We start from the raw sequence: 19,331 nt of genomic DNA, 5'->3' as shown, positions 1-19,331 counted from the left end.
AGAAGCGCAGTAAGTAAGGGAGCAACCTGGAGGAAGAACAGACCCAACCCCGGATTTTGGAAACTTCTGGGAGAGCCCCAGGGACCATGAGAGGAAGAAAAATTAAGGAGGCAGCCAAAACGGATGGTCAAAAATCAGGAGAGAAAGATCTGCTCTGGGAGTATTCCGCCACCCCGAGCTTGGAAGCAGCTGCCCTCGAGGTGGTACCTTCAGAAGATAGATCACTGGGGATGATCTATAAGAGCATTATGAGATTTGAAGGTTGCAAACTGCTTGTCGTAAAATGCATCTGGCTATTCGACGAGTAACTGAATCATCAGTGAGAGTCTTGACACTGAAGTGTGTTTGAAAAAAGAAAGATACAAATTCATAGTCTCTTCTTATACTTTCAATACTCACCCTTTTTTGACATGGAATATTGAATATAAAATAGGCGATTCTTTCTTTTTCATAAGAATGAATATTTTACCTTTGAAATGTGGTAGTGGGGCTTCGGAAGATCTTCCTGTTGATGAAGGAATCTGTGAACTTTGTAAAAATGGTATTCACGATTTGAGCCGTGTCATTTTTATGTGCCCTAGATTGCACGTTTCTCATCGACGTTTAATGAAATCCCTCTTTTTAGACGTTCTAATGCATGTTCAGTGGATAAAACACAAAACTTGTTCCCACCAAATTAAATGAATTGTTTGAAAGGGTTTACATTTTTTAGGAGTTTTATGTACTTGTATTAATTGTTTATATTCGGTAATGTGGACCTCGTGCAATAAAAAACTTTCCTTTGAACTTGAAGAAAGTAATTGATGAATCTGAAGGAACAGATATTTGGAACCTGCACAAAAATTACCATCATCAAAATTGTGCTACATGAGTTGTAGGGTCACTAGAAAACAGAGTGGATCCTAGCTGTGGTAGGGTTCATCTCAACACCTACAGCACTGGCAAATTATATTATTTACAGAATTGGAAATATCCCCTACTTGCAGTAATAGAACACCTTGAGTCGTTTGCTGAACAAATGAATAGACGTCTTTTTCTTAAGGGACTACAACAAAACAATAAGTTGAAAAGAGATCTGATATTGTGCACAGCAAATGAATGCAAAATTCAGCTACCTGCATGCGGGAAGCAGCCAGGAGGACTGCAGCAATAGATACTGAAAGAGTTAAAGGCATACTTAGAATAGCACTTGGTCTACTGTCTTGATCCCTGGTGCTGAGCTGGATTCTGATCCAGTGTTTCTTTTACTTGTCTTGATGCTCTAGGAGGCATTGCTGATATCCTGCTGTTGTCTGTTACAGCAGACCGTGTCCTCCACATCTCCCAAGCAGCTATGCGGCTGATAGAAGCTGTGAGACCTGCCCGACCTCAAGATGTTGCAGAGGGATCGGGCGAGCCTGGCAGTCAGGACGCTAATCACACCAAATCCCCACCTCCAGTCAGCAGCAGCCAGAGCGCGCACTCCCGAGACTTTCAACGTGCGTCTCGCCGGTCCATCAACAGCCTCCGCTCTCTGTCTTGAAGACGCACCAGCCACCGGTGCCCGACAGCTGATCTGCACCGTGACCGGCCCTTCCCCAGACTCTCTGCAGGTAAGCCAGCACACCGTGAGATTCCCGCGGGGATCACTCGGGGATCACTCGTAGTGCTTTTGGGAGAATTAGTTCAGTGCTCCGCTTGGCGAAACTATGCCAGCGCCATCTTGCTTTCCTCGTGCGCAAACCCCCTGCTTTCCTCGTGCGCAAACCCCCAGGAGTCCCCACCAGCAGGCTCTGAAGATATTGCAGGTAAGCCCAGTGAGTTCCGTATATCCAAAAAACAACTGGATAATGTAGGGCCCGGGAAACGTAGGATTATAACAGAGCGGGAGCAGACTGGGGGCAAGAAAATAACAGTATCTAAAACCACAGAGGATCTTGGTGTAATATCAATGGCAGACAATGTAACGATCACCCCTGTCCCACCACAACAAGCCATCACAGATTTCTTTAAGACTAAAGAGGGGTAAGGGAACAGATTCCCGGCTCAGGCCAGACTTCCAGTGAATCAGTATACACAAATGATCCGAAGACACTAGAGTCAAATGCGAGGGATATTACTGGAGCACGAGGCGAGAAAGCTTTTGAAAGTACTGAAACCCTATACATTGGGACGGAGAATGAAATATGACAAATACCTCAAAGCAAAGCAATGCACCTAGGACGCCCCCTCAAAGTGGGATCGGCAATAATGTAACAGCAGACAGTTCAGTAGATACCCTGAGAGGTGTTATGCAGGTCAATACAATGGCTGAACCCTGTTGTATGGTAGACCAGCAATATTATGTGCAGCCTCCTCAGCCTGAAGACTCACATAATAGAGGTTTTGAGGTGTCACTAGGAGCCGATATTATATCTGATGGAGCAGACAAATTCTTTTCCCTTACAGAGGATTCACCTTCAGGTACATCTGAAACTGGGTGAAGCGATACCGACGATAGCGTTTCAGCCTCTGGTTCAAGTACACTGGAGGCGCCTGAGACCGCTTTAAAACACCAGAAATCTTGAAGGAGATATAGAGGATCTAGGGGGTCTAAAAGTCAATCTGAACCCCAAAAAAAGAAAGACATACACAGTTCTGGAGCAGGGCTGAAATAGGACTACTCCCACTCAAGGATCATGGGCCCCATGGGTTCAATGTCTATGCAAACTGGTAGCTCTTCAGTCGAGCAACAGGATGAGGCTGTGGCGAAATAAATTCTACTTTGAGCTTGATCTTAAAGTCAATCAGTGAACACCGAGCGGAAACTAAGGCTCAGGGGAAAAAAGCGAGACAGGCCACAAAACAACTGGAGGGCGCAGTAAGGAAAATGGGGAGAATCTGTCTGGAGATTGGAAAACGGTTGGATCCTATGGAAGAAAGAACTTCCCTGGTAGAAAAGGATTTGGACGTTATGAGAGAGCAAACGAAGAACCATGAGGCTCAACTCACGGACGTTATGTAGAAGCTGGAAGACCTCGAAAACCACCAGAGAAGAAATAACCTTTGCTTCCCAGGCATTCAAGAGGGACTGGAAGGGGCTAATGTCCGCTTGTTTATTCTGGACCTTCTTTGATCTGCCTTTCCCGAGCTTTCAGGGTGGGATTGGGAGCGGGAAATACAAAGGGGTCATAGATTTCCTTTTGTTCATAATTAAACCCACAGTCCGGGGTCAAATTAGCCAAAGGCCATTTTGGTCTTTTTTGTTAATTTTTATTTAAGACAGGAAATATTTGAGAAAGCTCGGCCTGACGCAAGAAGGCAGTACAAGGGATCATCATTTTTTGTCCGACCGGACTTCTGTCATATAACTGTGGAACGCAGATGGCGCTTACGGCACCTAATCAAACCTTATCAGGATGCTGGCTTTGAGGCATTTTTGTTGGCCAGGCTTAAAACTATTGTGAAAGGGTCGGTAAAGTTTTTCACATCCGAAATACAGGCAAGAGACCATTTGGCTCAGGCTCAAGCAGAGAAAAGAAATGTATAATCAGTTGGTAAAAAGTATTCAGGATGAAATGTTGAAGACAGGGGGGATTATTAGATAGTCACTATATGGGAGAGCGGTTATGGTTATTTCTGCTATTCTCTTTTTTTTTATCGGGGGTATCTCTCTTCTTCCATCCTTTTTCTTCTTTTTTTTTTTTGCATACCCTGTCTTTCTTCTGCCTGTTATGGGGTTCTATATAAAGAGAGAGATCCGGTTTCCGGAGGCCTACTTCCATAATTACGGTTTGGTGCTTAGAGAGGTAAGGGGGTGAGGTGAGGTGCTGCGGCGTTTCTCGCTATCTCCATCACACAGACCTGGTTGGTATGGATGCTTTCAAGGGTAGGGGGAGGGTCAAGGGGAGAGGGAGGGGTCAAGGGGGGGTTTGGTAGAGGGGTCACTTGGAGAAAAGTCAGTATGCAACTTGCAGCTTAATAACATTCTGTGTCCATTAGAATTATGTGAGACATTAAAACTGTTGAACATTGTATATTTGATAGTCAATCAGATTTTTTTTTTATACAGACAGCTCTAACAGGAAGGATATTTGCTCGGACAAGTTGTCACAGTATCATTATTGCTAATATTCACATAGCCTCTATAAATATCTGTGGGTTAAATGTTGGGGGTAAACGAAGGAGGATTTGCGAGGATCTTAAATTTCTACAAGCGGATTTGGTGTGTTTTCAGGAAACCCATATAGCTTGCAATGATAGTAATTTGTTTAATTCTTTAGGTTTAAAAGTTCTCGCCCATACAACACAAGACGTTAGGACTAAGGGGGTTGCCATTTTAACGAAAGGTGGGGCCATCATGCCTGGGAGAGAGGCCGTAGACAAGAATGGTAGATGGATAATTATGGAATGCAGTGGTGGGACAGGAAAGTTCACGTTATGCTCCGTATATGCTCCAGTCTTGTACGATCCTGCGTTGCTGAATTTTCTCGCAATCAAGCTACCATCTTGGCCTTCTCCGTATATAGTGTGTGGGGATTTTAATATTAATGGTTCTAGGATGGATACAGAGAGTAACTGGGTATTTAGCAAAGGGCGGAAACCTAAGTCATCTAAGGCAATGAAAAACTTTTTAAGGGATATCGGCTTGATGGATGTATGGCTTAGTCTGAGGGCTCATACTTATTATTATGCACCTCATGGTAAGTTTACAAGACTTGATTACTTTTTAATTTCACCATCCCTACTTAAGGAGGCTCGGGTGGAGCTCTTTTCCAGGGTGATGTCAGATCACAATCCCCTTGTTTTGGAATTCTCGCTGGTAGGGCTAAGAAAGGAGCATAGGAAGTGGTCCTTTGAGAGAGCACTCCTTTCAGATCAAGAGTATGTCGAATATATGAAAGGTTGGATCGTAGAAGTTTTCAGCAATAATAAAAATAGGGCCCCTCCTGGAATGATTTGGGATGCCGTCAAAGCATCATTAAGAGGAGAAACTCTTCGATATAGTCTGATCAAACAGAAAAAAGGAGCAGCTCAGATTAAAGAGTTCTATCAAAAACTTGCCCTTCTCGAAACAGAACTAATTAATAGTGTGACTAGTGGAAGCGATATTACTTCAGTTATGAATTTAATAGCTCTCACTAAAACCTTGTTAAACGATTTTAATGCTGAAAAGACAGCAGGTACATTTATTGCAAAAAGACAACAGTGTTACGAATACAGCGAGAATGTTGGACGATTGTTAGCTGTTAGGGCTAGGCAACAAATTGCTGCAGGACATATTAAGCAGTGTTACGAATAAGGAAGGATATATAGTCTCTGATCCTGCAGATATCAGCGAGGCATTTAGGGGGTTCTATGAGGAGCTATATACGGCACAACCCGGAGGGGACTCTTATAATCAGGAGTACTGGGATGAGTTTGCTCCATGGATAAGGACCCCTCAGGAGGAGAGTCTCCTGCTGGGATCAGAATTTTTTCAGGAGGAATTTCATATAGCTTTGCAAGCTCTTCCATCGGGAAAGGCTACAGGGACTGACTGTATTCTGTTAGAATTCTACAAAACTTTTGTCAATGAAGTTAGCCAGGAACTACTTTGATTATTTAAAGAGCTAAGGAAGGGGGTGGCACCACCTGGTACATGGGGCACCGCAAATATTGTTATTTGTTTAAAGAAAGGTAAAGATCCCATGAATCTAGGCTCCTACGGGCCTATAACACTCTTAAATAGCGAAACTAAGCTTTACTTGAAGATCCTCGCCACTCGATTGAATAGGGTAATGCATCATTTAGTTTCAGTATGGCAGCATGGATTCATCCAAGGGAGAGGGACGGCTGACCATGTGAGGTGTGTCATCTCACTTTTTGATGCTACTGAGGCTCTCACGAAACCTATGGGGCGGCCTTTCTCGATGCGGAGAAGGCTTTCGGCAGGGTTTCGTTGGGGTATCTTTGGAGGGTCTTGGAAACTAATGGTCTAGGGAGTTCCTTTATCAGATCAGTACAGATTCTATACTGTAATCCTACAGCACGACTGCAGGATATGCACGAAGAGTCTGGGACGTTTTCAATTGGTAGGGGAACTAGACATGGCTGCCCCTTATCTCCCTTGTTGTTTGCGCTATACATAGACCCCTTTCTTAGGAAATTGGAGTCATCCCCAGATATAGCACCGATAACCCCACATGGCTGGGATATGAAAGTATTGGCCTATGCCGATGATGTGGCAATAATTACGGCCAACCCTGGTAGAGCAATGCCGGCGATAGAGACCATCGCCAACATTTTTGGGACACACTCGGGATTCGCTTTGGACAAAATAAAAACTCAAATTTTGACAAATAAGTGTATAATTTCCACTGATAGTAGGACTGTTGAGGCTGCAGTTTATCTAGGAATACACATCACAGCAAAGATAGATGACATTGTTGACTTAAATTTGGCTCCTATAACGGGGAATTTAAAGAACGATTTACGACGATGGGATAATTTAAAATTGTCTAACATAGGGAGATGCAATCTGATAAAAATGATGATTTTACCGAAATTACTATATATTTTTCGCACGATTCCTCTGGAAATACATAATGATTGGTTTAGGATAATTGAGAGAGAGGTGGCTCGATTCATCTGGTCATATGGTAGAATCAGAAGATCTAATGTATTTTTATCCCTTCCTAGGGACAGAGGCGGGCTTGCGATCCCCAACTTTAAACTATATTACCTAGCCGCGGATGTATGACGTTACAACGCACACTTTTACAACGCATGCACTTACAACGCATTTTTTACAACGCATAATCCATTACAACGCACTACACTTACAACGCATGACACTACAACGCATTTTTAAAAACTACCTTTACAACGCATACCATTACAACGCATAATATTAAATTGCATTTAAGGTAAGTATTAGATAGTATAGGGGTAAAAATTACTATTCTAACTCCAGGGGGTGCAACAGTAGGGTAAGTGTTGGATAGTATAGGGGTAAAAATTGCTATTCTAACTCCAGGGGGTGCAACATTCTAAATACAACAGGTTGTGTTAGTCCATGCTGTTGTGTCGTGCCTGTGATGCAACAGGCACGCTACGTTGGATCATGTGACCCTTAATTAAATAAACGGTGGCACGCGTGCGTAAGGCCAGTAGTGCGTACGACTGCGATAGCCACGGACCAAGCAAGAGAGCCTCTGAGTCCGTTATTGCAGCACACAGGCCACCAAGTAATTAAAGGCACTCGGCGAGGTCACAGGTCATCGCGACTCCGCCGACGTAACAGCTGGCGACGAGGGTGGGCGCGCCCCGTGTGCCCAGTCTCCGTGCTGCGTGGCGGCCGCAGAGGAGTTTCTCAGACCTCGCGGCACTCATGCCTGGCGCAAGTGAAGTTCCCGGCGCTCTACGCCTCGTTCTGCGGGGGAGCAGCGGGTCCGGCCCGGCGGCAGTGCGAGTCTGCTCACGTGCTCTAAAACAGCATATCACCGGTGAGTGGCGGCCGGCGCGCCGCTTTCCCCTGCCACGTGCTCAGGCCTCAGCTGGCGCGGGTCCGCATCGGTGATGGTGCGCGACGTAATCCTTCCAGGCGCACCTTCCCACTGCTGTGGGGGTGTACTCAGGCGGCTTTGGGGGGATAGCTTCACCATGGGGTACCGTGCCTTGCACTTCACATGCGGTGGAGGTTAAGAGTGACTCGGCAGGCCCAGCTAGCAAGGCAGACAGCATGAGGGAGCCATACATGCATAAGTCGCTCTGGCAAGCCCAGCTCTGGAAGTTGACAGCACGAGGGGGCCCCATTCAAGCATCTGCACAATGCCCAAGCAATACTGCCACACGGTGCCTCTGAGGTGAGGGTTGCCCCAGCGTCCGGTGGCTAGTCCACGTACTCACACACCGCTGCAAGGAAGGCTCCCAGGCAGGGGACAAGGGGGATCTGTCATGTCTACCATTCCCCCATTGAACTCTTTGTGGTTGAAGGATCCCCGTCGGCACTAGCGCCCAAATGGAAGGACTGGGTGGAGCACCTAATCATATTCTTCGAGGCTACGAAAGTCCACAAGGACCAAAAGAGGGCCATGTTACTGCACCTAGGGGGCAAGGACATTCATAACATAACCAAAACACTCGTTGAGGCTACCCCCAGGACTCACCACACGCTAATCAATGCCCTCAATGGCTACTTCGAACCAATGGCCAACCAAGACTATGAACGGTTCATTTTTCGACAGGCACGCCAGCTTCCTGAAGAATCCCTTGATACTTTCCATGCTAGGCTCAAGAATCTAGCGCCTCAGAGACGAGGTGGAAGAAATAAGGGGGCAAATAATCCAAGGCTGCGCGTCAGCGAAACTCCGTGAAAGGATCCTGGAGGAATCCGGAAAAACCCTTGGCGGACATACTAACTCTCGACCGCACCAAGGAGCTGTCGAAGGCCCGAGCAGCCCACATGGAGGCCGCCCTCCAGTCACCGATCAAGGTGCACCGGTAAACGCCGTCATGACGAAGCCAGCGCCGCGGTGGGAAAAGAAAAGAACAGGAACTGCGCCCCTTGGACAGGCGAAAGCCTGTGGATACTGTGGTGGACCACCTCACACAGCCACGGAGTGCCCAGCCAAGGACAAGCGATGCTCAGGATGTGGGCGATACAATCATTTCGAAAAGGTTTGCAAGTCGAAGAACAATCCCGGAAGGCGGTGAAGTGCCCAGCGATATGGATGATGACGACGATGAGGAGAGGGTAGTGCATAAAGTGCACATGATCGAAACCACCACTCGAAAAGTCCGACGGCTGCCCCAATGTCACGTCCAAGTGGGTTTGCCCGATGTCACGGCTGTGGTGGACACGGGCGCCACGATCAACATCATGGCAGCCTCCCTGTATGAAACAATAGATCCGGCTCCAGTGCTACACCTCACCTCCATCACAGTTTTTGCCTATGGCCAGGACACTCCACTAAAGATAAGAGGCCGGTTCAAGACTCCAATCACCCATGGCTCTCACTCCATCACCACCAATGTGCATGTCACGGAAGATGGACAAAGCATGCTATTAGGATGCCAAGCCGCAGAAGATCTGGGGGTAGTGACTTTTGCCTTTGGTGTACACCAGGAGTCCGTTCAACATATCCTGGAAGAATTCGCAACAACGTTCGAAGAGATTGGGAAATTCAAGGGCAAAGAAGTCCACCTTCACATTGACCCTACAGTGCAGCCTGTAGCCCTGCGCCACCGGCGCGTGGCTTTTCATCTGCACCCCCAGGTGGAGGAGGAGCTAAAGAAATTAGAGGCGGCAGGCATCATCGAAAGGTGATGGGACCCACCCCCTGGGTCTCCCCAATCATTGTCACCTGGAAACCTAAACAACCAGGAGCAGTTAGAATCTGCGTGGACATGAGGCTGCCCAATGCTGCCATCAAAAGAGAGCGTCACATCACGCCCACAATTGATGATTTAATCGGAGAAATGGCGGGAGCATGCTGGTTCTCGAAACTGGATCTGAGGTCTGGATACCATCAGCTCGTATTGGATGTATGTCGTTACAACGCACACTTTTACAACGCATGCACTTACAACGCATTTTTTACAACGCAAAATCCATTACAACGCATTCCATTACATAGCATGACACTACAACGCATTTTTAAAAACTACCTTTACAACGCATTCCATTACATCGCATACTACCTTTACAACGCATACCATTACAACGCATAATATTAAATTGCATTTAAGGTAAGTATTAGATAGTATAGGGGTAAAAATTACTTTTCTAACTCCAGGGGGTGCAACAGTAGGGTAAGTGTTGGATAGTATAGGGGTAAAAATTGCTATTCTAACTCCAGGGGGTGCAACAGTAGGGTAAGTGTTGGATAGTATAGGGGTAAAAATTACTATTCTAACTCCAGGGGGTGCAACAGTAGGGTAAGTGTTGGATAGTATAGGGGTAAAAATTACTATTCTAACTCCAGGGGGTGCAACAGTAGGGTAAGTGTTGGATAGTATAGGGGTAAAAATTACTATTCTAACTCCAGGGGGTGCAACAGTAGGGTAAGTGTTGGATAGTATAGGGGTAAAAATTACTATTCTAACTCCAGGGGGTGCAACAGTAGGGTAAGTGTTGGATAGTATAGGGGTAAAAATTACTATTCTAACTCCAGGGGGTGCAACAGTAGGGTAAGTGTTGGATAGTATAGGGGTAAAAATTACTATTCTAACTCCAGGGGGTGCAACAGTAGGGTAAGTGTTGGATAGTGTAGTGTAATATTATGAGTTGTAATGGTATGCGTTGTAAAGGTAGTTTTTAAAAATGCGTTGTAGTGTCATGCTATGTAATGGAATGCGTTGTAATGGACGTTGCGTTGTAAAAAATGCGTTGTAAGTGTAGTGCGTTGTAAAAGTTGCGTTGTAAATGTTGTTCCCCGCTCGTATTAGATGAAGCATCCCACAACATAACTACCTTCTCCACACACGTGGGCCTCCGACGATACACTCGCCTAAGCTTCGGAGTATCCAGTGCGGCAGAAGTCTTCCAACATGTGATACAGGAACTGATCGTGGACATACCAGGAGTCATTAATGTCAGCGATGACATCATGGTCCACGCCAAGACGATCCCGGAACACAATTCCCGACTGACTCAGGTACTTCGCAAGTTGCGAGTTTCTCAAAAGGAAAATACAGTTCTTTGGGTATACGTTTTCGGAAGGGGAGTTAATCCTGATCCGGACAAAGTCCGTGACATCAAGAATGCAGCTGCACCCACCAACGTTACCGAGGTTCGCAGTGAACTATTGTGGGCGATTTATCCGAGGTCTTACGATGCTTACCCAACCACTGAGAGAACTCACGAAAGACTCTGCCCCGTGGAGATGGGACGCAGACCAAGCCAAAGCCTTTCGGGACATCAAGGATGCCCTCTCGGAGGTGACCACACTTGCATTCTTCTATCCCAGAAAGATTACATTGATTGCGGTGGATGCTGGACCGGCCGGACTTGGAGCTGTGCTGCTCCAATGATGGAACACCGAAGAAGATTGGGCCCTGGTGGCTTTCGCCAGCCGCTCCCTCACAAACACTGAACAACGGTATTCCCAGATAGAGAAGGAGGCCATTGTGATATACTGGGGGTGCCGTCATTTTCACCTCTACATATAGGGCAAACCCTGTGTCGTGGAGACCAACCATAAACCTCTGGTAGCCCTGTTCTCTGGGACATCCACCAAGCCACCATCCCGAATCGAGAAGTGGATGTTACAATTACAGAACTACAACTGCCGGGTGGAGTACCAACCGGGATCCAAGAACCCGGCAGATTACCTGTCGGGTCACCCGAGGGCGGCCACTGATCAAGAAAAAGAAGATGATGCTGCCGATACCGAGGAATACGTCGGGTGTGTCACAGCCAGGTCATGCCCAAACCCGCTCTCCATGGAAGACTTGCGAGAGGAGACGAGTAAGGATGAATGCCTGCAACGAGCAAAGATGGCCCTGAGACAAGGCAACTGGCACAGGGCAAAGGATGAGTGGAAGATTCTTACAGCAGAAGCCCAACGCATCATGGATAGTTTGTATCACATCAGAGAAGAGCTCACTGAGGACTCCACAGGATGCCTACTGAGGGGACATCGACTAGTAATACCATCCACCCTGACTGCCCGGGTAGTTCAGCTAGCACATATAGGACACCAGGGAATGGTCAAGACCAAGTTGCGGCTCCGGACCAAAGTATGGTTCCCCCTTATGGACGAACTTGTGGAGGCTACTGTTCGCTCCTGTCAGTGGTGTCAGGTCACCGTAGAAGCTCCCCGTCCAGCTCCTATAATTGCCGAGCTGAGACCCTCGAAACTCTGATCATGTGTTAGTCTGGACTTCGGCAGCCTCCCAGATGGAAGGCACATGTTTGTAGCCATTGATGACCAATACAAGTATCCCGAGGTCGAAATCATACCCTCCCCAAACGCAATGGAGGTCATACCCAAACTGGAGAAGATAATGGCGACCCAAGGCCTAATCCAGGAATTGAAGGGCAAGAGCTAGCGGCCTATCTCGCTGCGTTGGGCATACGACACCGAAGAATCACGCCGAGGTGGCCCCAGGCAAATGGAGAGGTAGAAAGATTCATGCGCACGATGAACAAGGTGATACACATTGCTCATGAAAAACACCAGTCAGTGGAGCTAGCAATCTTCACATTCCTGCGAAGCTATCGCCAAACGCCACACACCACTACTGGGGTGGCCCCGGCACACCTCCTCATAGGGCGAGTGGTCACTGACTCCATTCTTCACCACCCCCAGTGGTGTCCAGCTACACCCGATGAGGTTCAAGTGGAGACCCGACGCATATGTGCTCAAGCCCAAATTAGTCGGAGGCGATGGGCCCAGCCTGTGAAATTTGTGATAGGTGATCATGTGTTACTCAAAAACAGGGTGACCAGCTGGAAATTTCGGCTGCCTTACGAAAAGAACCCATGGACTGTTGTCAGTGTGAAGGGCACACAAATCATCGTGAGGAGAGGGCGATAGACTGTAGTCAGAAATGCGTCTTTCTTCAAGAAGTTCCAGCAGGCCCCAATGGTAAATCCAGCCGACGTGCTGGGGGAACCACCCGGGTCTCCTGGAATGCCTGCAGTGAACGTGGACTCAGGGTCAGAGACTCCCGGAGTACTGAGACTGACCGGTAGTTCTGATCAAGTCTCGGTACCAGCAGAAAGACCAGCGGCCAGTGCGCCAGTGGAGCGGTTGGACTGTTCGGGAGATGGTCAAGGTGACTCACAGTCGAGAGCGAGATGGAGTGGCATGGCAGTTCCCAATATCGACTTCGCAAGAACCCTGAGCCAACTCGCCGGTTGCGAGACTATTTCACGTAAGAATGTTCCAATTATTTAATGATGATGGCGCTGTGTGTGTTAATAACTGTTAGAGACTATCGGAGGCTGTTGAGCGCCACAATGGTGAATTTATTATGGTTTGATGTTTGTTAGGGTGGAATGTTGTGTTGTGCCTGTGATGCAACAGTCACGCTACGTTGGGTCATGTGACCCGTAATTAAATAAACGGTGGCACGCGTGCGTAAGGCCAGTAGGGCGTACGACCGCAAGAGCCACGGACCAAGCAAGAGAGCCTCTGAGTCCGTTATTGCAGCACACAGGCCACCAAGTAATTAAAGGCACTCGGCGAGGTCGCAGGTCATCGCGACTCCGCCGATGCCAACAGCACATAACATACCAGTGCTACAAAGACACTGTCCAGTATTAGAACTCCAAAGATGCCGACAGCACATAACATACCAGTGCTACAAAGACACTGCCCAGTATTAGAACTCCAAAGATGCCGACAGCACATAACATACCAGTGCTACAAAGACACTGTCCAGTATTAGAACTCCAAAGATGCCGACAGCACATAACATACCAGTGCTACAAAGACACTGTCCAGTATTAGAACTCCAAAGATGCCGACAGCACATAACATACCAGTGCTACAAAGACACTGCCCAGTATTAGAACTCCAAAGATGCCGACAGCACATAACATACCAGTGCTACAAAGACCCTGCCCAATATTAGAACTCCAAAGATGCCGACAGCACATAACATACCAGTGCTACAAAGACACTGTCCAGTATTAGAACTCCAAAGATGCCGACAGCACATAACATACCAGTGCTACAAAGACACTGTCCAGTATTAGAACTCCAAAGATGCCGACAGCACATAACATACCAGTGCTACAAAGACACTGCCCAGTATTAGAACTCCAAAGATGCCGACAGCACATAACATACCAGTGCTACAAAGACCCTGCCCAATATTAGAACTCCAAAGATGCCGACAGCACATAACATACCAGTGCTACAAAGACACTGTCCAGTATTAGAACTCCAAAGATGCCGACAGCACATAACATACCAGTGCTACAAAGACACTGCCCAATATTAGAACTCCAAAGATGCCGACAGCACATAACATACCAGTGCTACAAAGACACTGTCCAGTATTAGAACTCCAAAGATGCCGACAGCACATAACATACCAGTGCTACAAAGACACTGCCCAGTATTAGAACTCCAAAGATGCCGACAGCACATAACATACCAGTGCTACAAAGACACTGCCCAGTATTAGAACTCCAAAGATGCCGACAGCACATAACATACCAGTGCTACAAAGACACTGCCCAGTATTAGAACTCCAAAGATGCCGACAGCACATAACATACCAGTGCTACAAAGACACTGCCCAATATTAGAACTCCAAAGATGCCGACAGCACATAACATACCAGTGCTACAAAGACACTGTCCAGTATTAGAACTCCAAAGATGCCGACAGCACATAACATACCAGTGCTACAAAGACACTGCCCAATATTAGAACTCCAAAGATGCCGACAGCACATAACATACCAGTGCTACAAAGACACTGTCCAGTATTAGAACTCCAAAGATGCCGACAGCACATAACATACCAGTGCTACAAAGACACTGCCCAGTATTAGAACTCCAAAGATGCCGACAGCACATAACATACCAGTGCTACAAAGACACTGCCCAATATTAGAACTCCAAAGATGCCGACAGCACATAACATACCAGTGCTACAAAGACACTGTCCAGTATTAGAACTCCAAAGATGCCGACAGCACATAACATACCAGTGCTACAAAGACACTGTACAGTATTAGAACTCCAAAGATGCCGACAGCACATAACATACCAGTGCTACAAAGACACTGTCCAGTATTAGAACTCCAAAGATGCCGACAGCACATAACATACCAGTGCTACAAAGACACTGCCCAATATTAGAACTCCAAAGATGCCGACAGCACATAACATACCAGTGCTGGAAAGACACTGTCCAGTATTAGAACTCCAAAGATGCCGACAGCACATAACATACCAGTGCTACAAAGACACTGCCCAGTATTAGAACTCCAAAGATGCCGACAGCACATAACATACCAGTGCTACAAAGACACTGCCCAATATTAGAACTCCAAAGATGCCGACAGCACATAACATACCAGTGCTGGAAAGACACTGTCCAGTATTAGAACTCCAAAGATGCCGACAGCACATAACATACCAGTGCTACAAAGACACTGCCCAGTATTAGAACTCCAAAGATGCCGACAGCACATAACATACCAGTGCTACAAAGACACTGCCCAGTATTAGAACTCCAAAGATCCCGACAGCACATAACATACCAGTGCTACAAAGACACTGTCCAGTATTAGAACTCCAAAGATGCCGACAGCACATAACATACCAGTGCTACAAAGACTTTATACTGTATTAGAAGAACTCCAGTTGGCACTCTTGATTGATTTGCTGGAGGATAACACCAAACAGAATGATATCCAAAGCACTTACCAACACAAAGCTGGAGCACTGTGAGCACCGTTTTCACGCTCAGGGAGGAGTCACATCTGACCCTACCATTTTGAGGCAGGTCGATTAGAAAGATCATACAAGTAATTGTTAAATTATTAATATGCACACACGATAGAGGCAACTGATTGTCAACCATCAGGACACAAGATGGGTGTGGTGTGTGCCATGGATGCTGTGTGTGTTCCTTGTGTTACATGCACTACCGACTTGCTCATGCCAGTTTAAAAGTGCTTTGCATTTACATGCAGTGTGTGCAAAATGCAAGTGAAAGGCCTGGAAAGCAGGCCGACTTGTAAGTAGCGTCTGTTGGGGTGACTTATTGCCATTTGTTTTTAACAATACTAGCACAATACTTCTGACTACTATGTTTTAAATACTGTTTTAAACCTTTTTTGCTGCTACTCTTACCGCATTTACGCTCAGCACTCGCACTTTCTTGATCCTTAGCCCTAGTCCGCCACGGCTTTTCATGCCGATAGTGCGGAGGAACGCGACTCCTCCCCCCTGGCTCCCTGCACTTCCGGTTAGGGGCAAGCACCTGCTACAGCCACGCTATTTAGCCAGCATGTGGGAGCAGACGCACATTCGGTGCACCAAAGGCAAGCCCGTCTGCGCCCGTCCACGCCTGGACCACGCCCAGTACCATACCCCCTGTCAGTTTGCGTTCAAAGATTTCTTACACCAGTACGGAACTTTATGCATTAAACAAGCAGAGCATTAACTGTCACTGCTCTAACAGTTTAACCCCAGGTCAAGGGATGGAGATCTCATGTACCTCCTGTGGCTTTCGGCTCTATGACAGAGTAGTTCCCACCAGGACACCTGGATCTAGCCAGATATCATGTGACATAAAGGATAGTACGGGTATACTGTGCACTTTAATAAATGCTCGCTCTCTTATCAAACATGCTTATGAAGTAGCAGATTTGATTTATTCTTACAACCAGGACATTTTATTTGTCACAGAAACATGGGCCACCAATCCCTCTCACCAGAACGGATTGTAGCCACAACCTCTGGTTATCTGCTACATAGGCAAGATCGTCCAGTGAAAAGAGGAGGGGGTTTGGCGGTTATTTACCGTGACAAATTTAGAGCAAATTTCAAAACTATACAGTCGTATGACTGTGAAGCTCTGTCCTTCAAACTGGGGCTTACAAATAATTACACCTTTCGAGGCTTTTTATTTACCGTCCTCCAGGCTCGAAAGCCGGCTCCCTAGACTCCCTTAGCTCTTTACTCGAAGCAGATATCTGTAATTCTAACTTCATAGTCCTCGGAGATTTCAATTTTCATCTAGAGCAAATAGGAGATGAGGATACAGCTTCTTTAATTGAAGTTATGGATGCTTGTGATCTTAATCTTTTTTGTTCTTATCCCACCCATCGGGGGGGTCATACACTGGATGCACTGTTTTCAAACAACAAAGACATCTCCAGTCTTGAAGTACTTCCCCTTACTTGGTCCGATCATTCGGCCGTTCTCTTTAAGATCAACTATCCTACTACCCATACAGCCCATAATAAATGGTTTAAATTCTCCCAGCACAGATCTTGGGCAAAAGTTGATCAATCCCAACTTGAGCAACTTCTTATTAGTTCAAGTCCTTCGTGGAGGACAATCCCGAGCTGGCAACTGAGACTTACTCCACCTGGTTCAAATCTGCCCCCTCTCAACTCGCTCCGATAAAAAGAGGTGGCCCCAGTAGAACTCGTCCGTCCACCCCTTGGTTCTCAGAGGCGCTCAGAATAGAAAAACAAGGTTGCAGACGTCAAGAGAGGAAATGGAGAGCCCAATATGACTTTTCGAGAGAGAAATCTATACACGCTCTTTAACCAAACACAAAGCTCTATTAGTTACAGAAAAGGCAGCCTACTTCACCTCGCAAACTGAATCCTCCAAAAACTCTGTCAGAGAACTCTATCAAGTTATTAATAACCAAACAACCTGAACAAAAAAGAGACTGGCTTACCCAATCCTTCTGCAATGACATTGCTTTACACCTTAGGGGCAAAATCGATTCTATTTTTTACTCATTTGGTCCCCAGGGCAACTCTTTGCCAGTCACCGGTCAAGATAAAGTGAATTCAGTTTCCAATAAGGATCTGTCTATAAAAACCTTAGAGTGTTTTTCCCCTGTTTCCTCGGTATCAATAAAAGACCTTATCTTAACAACCAAGTCAGGCTCCCCAAACGACCTATGTCCGCCATGAATCATAAAGCTTGTCCCTGACATTATTGCTAGTCAACTCTCAGACATATTTAATAATATGTTTAGAACTGGTATTTTTCCTTCTCAGTGGAAGCGAGCAGCCATCCTGCCTCTACTGAAAAAAGCTAAATTGGATCCCGAGGACCCGGCCAATTATCGACCTATTTCCCGGCGAATATTGTGGAGAAAGTTATGAACATCCAATTAAACCAGTTCGTCAAGGATTCCAGCTGCTTAGACCCCACTGAATTCTGATTCAGATCCGAACATAGTAAAGAGACTGCTCTGATTAAGGCCATCGACAAGCTTAAATCCATCTTAGATGGTGGGGGATCAGCAGCTCTTATCCTGCTGGACTTATCTGTGGCATTTGACACGGTGGATCATTCCACCTTAATTCACCATCTGGAGGCAAAAGGCATAAAAAATCTTGCCTTGAAACTCCTTTCATCCTTCCTGACAAACAGGGAAAAATACAATCAACTTTGACGCCCTTTCATCAAGTTCATTTCGCTTGCCTTGCGGGGTACCACAGGGATCCTCGCTTAGCCCGACTCTTTTCAATATATACGCCACAGACCTTGTCCCCTTGGTCGACTCCTTCGGATTTCCCCTCACCTCCTATGCGGACGACACGCAAATCGTGTCATTAGCCTCTCATGATGCCAACGACACTGGTGCTCGCATACATGACTGTATGAAATGTATCAATGGCTGGATGAACAGACATTATCTTAAGCTTAATGTGGGAAACACTGAGGTGATCTTACTCGGCAATAACCCTAACTTATGCTCTGCCCCGTGTTGGCCTGGGGAGAGGGGCCCCCTTCCCGTAGCCACCAGGAAAGCCAAGAGTCTTGGCGTCATGATTGATGACCACTTACTCTTGGGAAACCTAATTAATGCAGTTGTCTTCTCCTCATATAACACCTTGAGAATACTTCAAAATATATATATTTCTGCCCATCTCAGTCAGGAAGTCTGTTATTTCCACACTTGTATTGTTTAAAATTGACTATTGTAACGGCCTTTACATCAGCCGGCAAGCTCAATATTCAAATAAATTGCAGATTCTTCAGGATTCGGCGGCCAGACTACTTCTTGACCTGCCTAGACAACAGTCGGTTTCCGCTGCCCTCAAAGATCTTCATTTGCTGAGAGTCAACAACAGGATCACATTTAAGACCCTGTGCTTGGCGTACAAAGCCCTCCATGATTCAAGTCCCCTTCTTCTCAAGCAAGCCCTATCACGGTACACTCCTTCAAGGAATCTGAGATCAGCAGGCCCTTTCAGAGCAAATATAACTAGATTTGAAAAATCTAAACGGGGTGGCAACAGCGTCGTGGTCAGAGCTGCGACTGCCTGGAATCTCCTTCCACTCAACCTTAGATCAGCTCCCTCCCTATTTCAATTCAGGAAGCTTCTAAAAACTTGGCTTTTCAATCAATAGGTCATTCACACCCCTACCGTTGCTTACTGTTTCAGTGCCAAGACGCCCATGGGTATTCGTTGCGCTATATAAATAATTTAACATAAGATAACATATTGGTTTGCAGGTGATGAACAAGCTTAGGTTGATGTGTCTTTCTTAAATTTAAAGACAGAGATGGCACAGTTATATTTTTTGGTGAATGCATCGCTTGTGAACAAAGCAGCTGAAGTGGCAGCTGCAAGGGAGGCGGCGTTGTGTCTTCCGTCCTGTAGGAAGAATTAAGGAAAGCAGCAGTTAGGTTTCTGCGTGAACTTCTCTGAACAAGAAGCAG

This window comes from Triturus cristatus, chromosome 1_2 (genome assembly GCF_964204655.1).
Source record: "Triturus cristatus chromosome 1_2, aTriCri1.1, whole genome shotgun sequence".
Lineage (NCBI taxonomy): Eukaryota > Metazoa > Chordata > Amphibia > Caudata > Salamandridae > Triturus > Triturus cristatus.
The sequence above is the reverse complement of the archived record's forward strand: the minus strand, read 5'-3'. Positions refer to the sequence as shown.